Source organism: Eleginops maclovinus, chromosome 16, assembly GCF_036324505.1.
Source record: "Eleginops maclovinus isolate JMC-PN-2008 ecotype Puerto Natales chromosome 16, JC_Emac_rtc_rv5, whole genome shotgun sequence".
Taxonomy (NCBI): domain Eukaryota; kingdom Metazoa; phylum Chordata; class Actinopteri; order Perciformes; family Eleginopidae; genus Eleginops; species Eleginops maclovinus.
In genome coordinates, this window is record NC_086364.1 from 24370576 (window position 1) to 24377099 (window position 6524).

The following is a 6524-nucleotide window of genomic DNA, read 5'->3' on the forward strand; positions in this document are numbered from 1 at the left end:
GTGTGTGTGTGTGTGTGTGTGTGTGTGTGTGTGTGTGTGTGTGTGTGTGTGTGTGTGTGTGTGTGTGTGTGTGTGTGTGTGTGTGTGTGTGTGTGTGTGTGTGTGGCATCATATATGGGTCAGTGCTACAGCTCCTCAGCAGAAGGTGAATTAAAGAGTTTAATGTGATGTCTTTATAGTGTCATTTATCCCCTCCAGGTTCTGTCTGAAAGCTTCAGTAACACAGGAGAGCTGTAACACACACACACACACACACACACACACACACACACACACACACACACACAACCACACACACACACACACACACACACACACACACACACACACACACACACAGCAGTGGCTAGTTTAGCAGTGTGTGTAATGTGTGTCAGTGTGCTAATCCTCTATGACAAGTGAGCAGGAAATGATGGGATTAAGTCTAGAAAACAAAACTGCAGACACACACACACACACACACACCCACACACACACACACACACACACACACTCTTTATGTAAATGTATTATAGAATCAGACACAGCACACTGGTTTAGTTGAGTGTAATTTAAATTGGGAAGCTCTAAGGAAGCCAACTCCTGTGGAGCACCTCAGGGTTCAGTATCTTGCCCAAGGACACGGACTGGGATCCCACCAGCAACCTACTGGTCACTTGGATAGTTTTAAAACACAGAACTGACTCTCCACCACGATCTAACACGTGAGGAAACCACATCCCATCGATGCACGTCTGATAATCCCTTTCTCTCTACATCCGTTAGAGCCCACTCCTCCATTAGAACCAGTCTGCTGAACGCTGCATCTCTCTGTCAGAGACACATCCCAGTGCACCATGCTGCCTTCAGGGACCAGCACAGGAATACCACATCCCGCAGCTCTGTTTGTCAAAGAAGTGTGTGGGTCAGGGGGGCACGGGTTCAAACCCCTGAGTGTGTGTGAGCGTCTCATCAGTGTCGAGTAGAAGGGTTCTGATGGAGCTCGTCAGACTGAACAACACTGAGCTGCAGAAGCTGAGTCATGGCAGCCGGTAACTGTGACTCAACACTGACATGGAGAGAGCTCTCTCACACACACACACACACACACACACACACACACACACACACACACACACACACACACACACACACACACACACACACACACACACACACACACACACACACACACACACACACACACACACACACACACACACACACACACACACCATCTGGTCCTCTGTAGGACTTCCTCTGACTGTCACAGAAAGGTTTTACTTTCTCTGACAGCAGAATATTAAACCCTGGTCCTCCCGTCTCAAACTGCTCTCAGATCAGATCTCCAGAAGAAGAACATATACTTTCTTATATATCTATATATAGATATTAGATATATATAGATATTAGATATTGTGCAGAGTCGTGTACTCACGTGCTCCTGAAGGTCTTCTGTCCCTTCAGCGCTGAATGTGTTGAACCCTAAGGTATCAGAACATGGATTATAGATCCCATCTCGGCCAGAGCATGCAAACTCAATGCAAACACTCTGCCTGCTCTACCTGCTCCTGTGTGTGTGTGTGTGTGTGTGTGTGTGTGTGTGTGTGTGTGTGTGTGTGTGTGTGTGTGTGTGTGTGTGTGTGTGTGTGTGTGTGTGTGTATGTGTGTGTGTGTGTGTGTGTGTGTGTGTGTGTGTGTGTGTGTGTGTGTGTGTGTGTGTGTGTGTGTGTGTGTGTGTGTGTGTGTGTGTGTGTGTGTCTATGTGTGTGTGTGTGCAGCAGAGCAAACATGCAGCAGGAACTGTACGGTGATCCAATGCATGCTGGGAAATTTCTCCACACCTCAGAGGGATTTCCCCTTTTACACACACACACACACACACACACACACACACACACACACACACACACACACACACACACACACACACACACACACTTTTCCAGACTCTTATCGCTCTTCCCCAGAGGAGGCGGGCCACACTTCCTGTAATCTCACAGGACCCCCCCCCCCAACAGGAAGTGTGTGATCCCGCTCCAAGTGATGACGTCATGACGCTCTCTGCCGAGGGGGGAGTGTTCAGTCTCTGCTGCTGGTAACTCCCTGTACTGACCCCCCCCACCCACCCCCCCCATAGGTGCATGCCAATGGTCTGTCAGGGTGTGGAAGTGATGAGTCCTCTCAGTGAGGGTGTGTGTGACCTCATCAGTGACTGACATGGGGGGGTTTCTAATCAGAGAGTGTTTACCCCGGCGTCAGGATTAACATCACACTGCCAATCACCCCCCCCCCCCCCAACTGTCCAAGAACACAAGCCGGAGGGGGGTCAGAGTTCACACCGGCTGTTCTGCTACACGCTATCCTGAAAAATAACAGTGAGGGAAGGAGGGAGGAAGGGAGGGAGGGAGGTAAGGAGGGAGAGGGGGAGGGAGTTAGATACAGTACGTAGGGAGGTCTTGGACCCTGTGGACGTGGTGGGAGACAGGAGAATGGCAGCCAAGCTGTCCTCCCTGCTGGAAAATGTGGCCCCACCCCCTCCAGGACCCCCTGTCCTCACTGTGCAGCTCCTTCAGCGACAGGCTGCTGGCCCCGCGATGTCTCAGGGAGAGATACCGCAGGTCCTTCCTTCCTGCAGCGGTCAGACTCTATAACCAGCATGGCCCCCGGTAGACCCCCCCCCCCCCCATACACACATCACAAAACGGACTAGTTGTGCAACATACAGAAATCTACCATCATCAATACCTGCAGTATTTACCAGGCTCAGTATGTCCTGCAGGATGTGTGTCTCTGTCCCTGTCTCTGTAAATATGTCTCTGGATCTGTCTCTGTCTCTGGATCTGTCTCTGTCTCTGTAAATCTGTCTCTGTCTCTGTCTCTGTAGATCTGTCTCTGTCTCTGTCTCTGTAGATCTGTCTCTGTCTCTGTCTCTGTAAATCTGTCTCTGGATCTGTAAATCTGTCTCTGTAAAGCTGTCTCTGGATCTGTCTCTGTCTCTGTCTGTAAATCTGTCTCTGGATCTGTAAATCTGTCTCTGTAAATCTGTCTCTGGATCTGTCTCTGGATCTGTCTCTGTCTCTGGATCTGTCTCTGTCTCTGTAGATCTGTCTCTGTCTCTGTCTCTGTAAATCTGTCTCTGGATCTGTAAATCTGTCTCTGTAAATCTGTCTCTGGATCTGTATCTGTCTCTGGATCTGTAAATCTGTCTCTGTCTCTGTAAATCTGTCTCTGTCTATGTAAATCTGTCTCTGTCTCTGTAAAGCTGTCTCTGTCTCTGTAAAGCTGTCTCTGGATCTGTAAAGCTGTCTCTGTAAATCTGTCTCTGGATCTGTCTCTGGATCTGTAGATCTGTCTCTGGATCTGTAAAGCTGTCTCTGTAAATCTGTCTCTGGATCTGTAGATCTGTCTCTGGATCTGTAAAGCTGTCTCTGTAAATCTGTCTCTGTCTCTGTCTCTGTAAATCTGTCTCTGGATCTGTCTCTGTCTCTGGATCTGTAAATCTGTCTCTGGATCTGTAAATCTGTCTCTGTCTCTGGATCTGTAAATCTGTCTCTGGATCCTGTCTCTGTAAATCTGTCTCTGTCTCTGGATCTGTCTCTGTCTCTGGCTATGTCTCTGGATCTGTAAAGCTGTCTCTGGCTCTGGCTCTGGATCTGTAAAGCTGTCTCTGTCTCTGTAAAGCTGTCTCTGGATCTGTAAATCTGTCTCTGGATCTGTAAATCTGTAAATCTGTCTCTGGATCTGTAAATCTGTCTCTGGATCTATCTCTGTCTCTGGATCTGTAAATCTGTCTCTGGATCTATCTCTGTCTCTGGATCTGTAAATCTGTCTCTGGATCTGTAAAGCTGTCTCTGGATCTGTAAAGCTGTCTCTGGATCTGTCTCTGTCTCTGGATCTGTAAATCTGTCTCTGGATCCTGTCTCTGTAAACCTGTCTCTGTCTCTGGATCTGTAAATCTGTCTCTGCCTCTGGATCTGTAAATCTGTCTCTGGATCTGTAAATCTGTCTCTGGATCCTGTCTCTGTAAATCTGTCTCTGCCTCTGGATCTGTAAATCTGTCTCTGGATCTGTAAAGCTGTCTCTGGATCTGTCTCTGTCTCTGGCTCTGGCTCTGTAAATCTGTCTCTGTCTCTGGATCTGTAAATCTGTCTCTGGATCTGTAAATCTGTCTCTGTCTCTGTAAATCTGTCTCTGGCTCTGGCTCTGTAAATCTGTCTCTGTCTCTGGATCTGTAAATCTGTCTCTGGGTCTGTAAAGCTGTCTCTGGATCTGGATCTGTCTCTGTCTCTGTCTCTGGCTCTGGCTCTGTAAATCTGTCTCTGTCTCTGGCTCTGTAAATCTGTCTCTGTCTCTGGCTCTGTAAATCTGTCTCTGTCTCTGTAAATCTGTCTCTGGATCTGGATCTGTCTCTGGATCTGGCTCTGGCTCTGTAAATCTGTCTCTGGGTCTGTAAATCTGTCTCTGGATCTGTCTCTGTCTCTGGATCTGGCTCTGGCTCTGTAAATCTGTCTCTGGCTCTGTAAATCTGTCTCTGGATCTGTAAATCTGTCTCTGGATCTGTAAATCTGTCTCTGGATCTGGATCTGTAAATCTGTCTCTGGATCCTGTCTCTGTAAATCTGTCTCTGCCTCTGGATCTGTAAATCTGTCTCTGGGTCTGTAAAGCTGTCTCTGGATCTGTCTCTGGATCTGTCTCTGTCTCTGTCTCTGTCTCTGGCTCTGTAAATCTGTCTCTTTATATATATGTGTTTAAGTCTGTATCTCTTCTGCCTGTGGGACCCCCCCCCCCCCCCTGTGTCTTTCTATCACAGAGTTATTCATATGAATCTGCAGCTCCATAATAGAGTTATACAGATTACACTATATTAATAAATACAGTCTTTATGTACACTACTACTACTGCTACAAACAACAACAACAACAACAACAACAACAACAACAACACTAACAAGCTTTAGATATATTATATATAATCTATAACATATTGTGTTATTGATTGTGTGATATTACACTTAAACAACCACACACCATTTCACTACATCTACTGCTACCCTTTCACACACACACACACACACACACACACACACACACACACACACACACACACACACACACACACACACACACACACACACACACACACACACAATACCCGTACCTCAGAGCTCGGTCACGCCGACAATAGGAGCCTCCCGGCGGCTCGCGGCTCTCGTCGGTGTGTCTGAGGTGGATTCGTGTGCTTCCGGTGTCCGTTCATCCCCTCCGGTCTCCGTATCACACCGGGTGTTGGGGGGGGGGGGGGGGGTGTGATATTGTTATCGGTATATCCCCGTTATCACCTTAATTCCTCCGGAAAGCACGAGCTGACGTCTGGAGGTGGCACGAGTCTGACGGGAGGGAATGCATTATTCAGGAGAGGGGCGTGGCCAACAGTTTGTATGTGTGTGTGTGTGTGTGTGTGTGTGTGTGTGTGTGTGTGTGTGTGTGTGTGTGTGTGTGTGTGTGTGTGTGTGTGTGTGTGTGTGTGTGTGAGAGATGAAGAAGCTCTCATTAAACGCAGGAGGACATCTAGTGGTCGAGAGAGAGAGCCACATCAAGGATCATTTTCTGAGTCTGACTTTGGGCTCCAGGTGTTGACTTTGGGCTCCAGGTGTTGACTTTGGGCTCCAGGTGTTGACTTTGGGCTCCAGGTGTTGACTTTGGGCTCCAGATGTTGACTTTGGGCTCCAGGTGTTGACTTTGGGCTCCAGGTGTTGTTCTCAGAATTCAGACTTTATTTAGTTTTTGAATGTTTTCATCACTCAGATGTGTCTTTAGTTCTGAGTATTTTCCATTTATTTCATTTAGCCATTTCTTAATTATATTAAGTCTGAATTAAGACTTTTTATTGCTGACCTTTTTAGAATTTGGATTATGTTCCGTACTGACTCTTTACTTTGATTTTTGACTTTCTTTAAATAACGATTCTTTTCCTTTACTTTTGAATTTTACGTTTCTGAGGATTTTTTAAATCCAACTCTTTCAGTTTTTCTCACCTGTTTTTTAAGGACAATGTGTTTAAAACACCTCAAATCTGACCTTTGATTTTTGTACGAATAGGACTTTCTTTCTTAGTTTCTGACTTTATTTTTGCCAACTTTTTTGTTTGAATTCTTACTTTTTAAATGTTTTACAAAGTTTATTATTGTTTTTATTTCATTTCTTGTAATTCTGATTTGTTTTTCAGTATTCTGAGGTTTTCTTAGAAACCCAACTCATTATCCCTAAAACTATAAGCAGCTTAATAACGCTTCATAATCTGTGCGCCTCCAATGGATGTATGCACAGGACTCCAGAAGACCACACAGCAGAGACAACCCAGAGGTCACCTCATGACCTTCAGAAGGTCCACATTTTGCTCAATATTTGCTCAGATCTCACATCTGGCCCTAACCCTCTTTCGTTATTACCAGAGTCACGTTGGAACTGAATAACAGCAAATAAACAATTCAAATGACGGTGGCCACATGAGTTCTAAAGCTCTTTAAATAGTTCCTGGAGGTT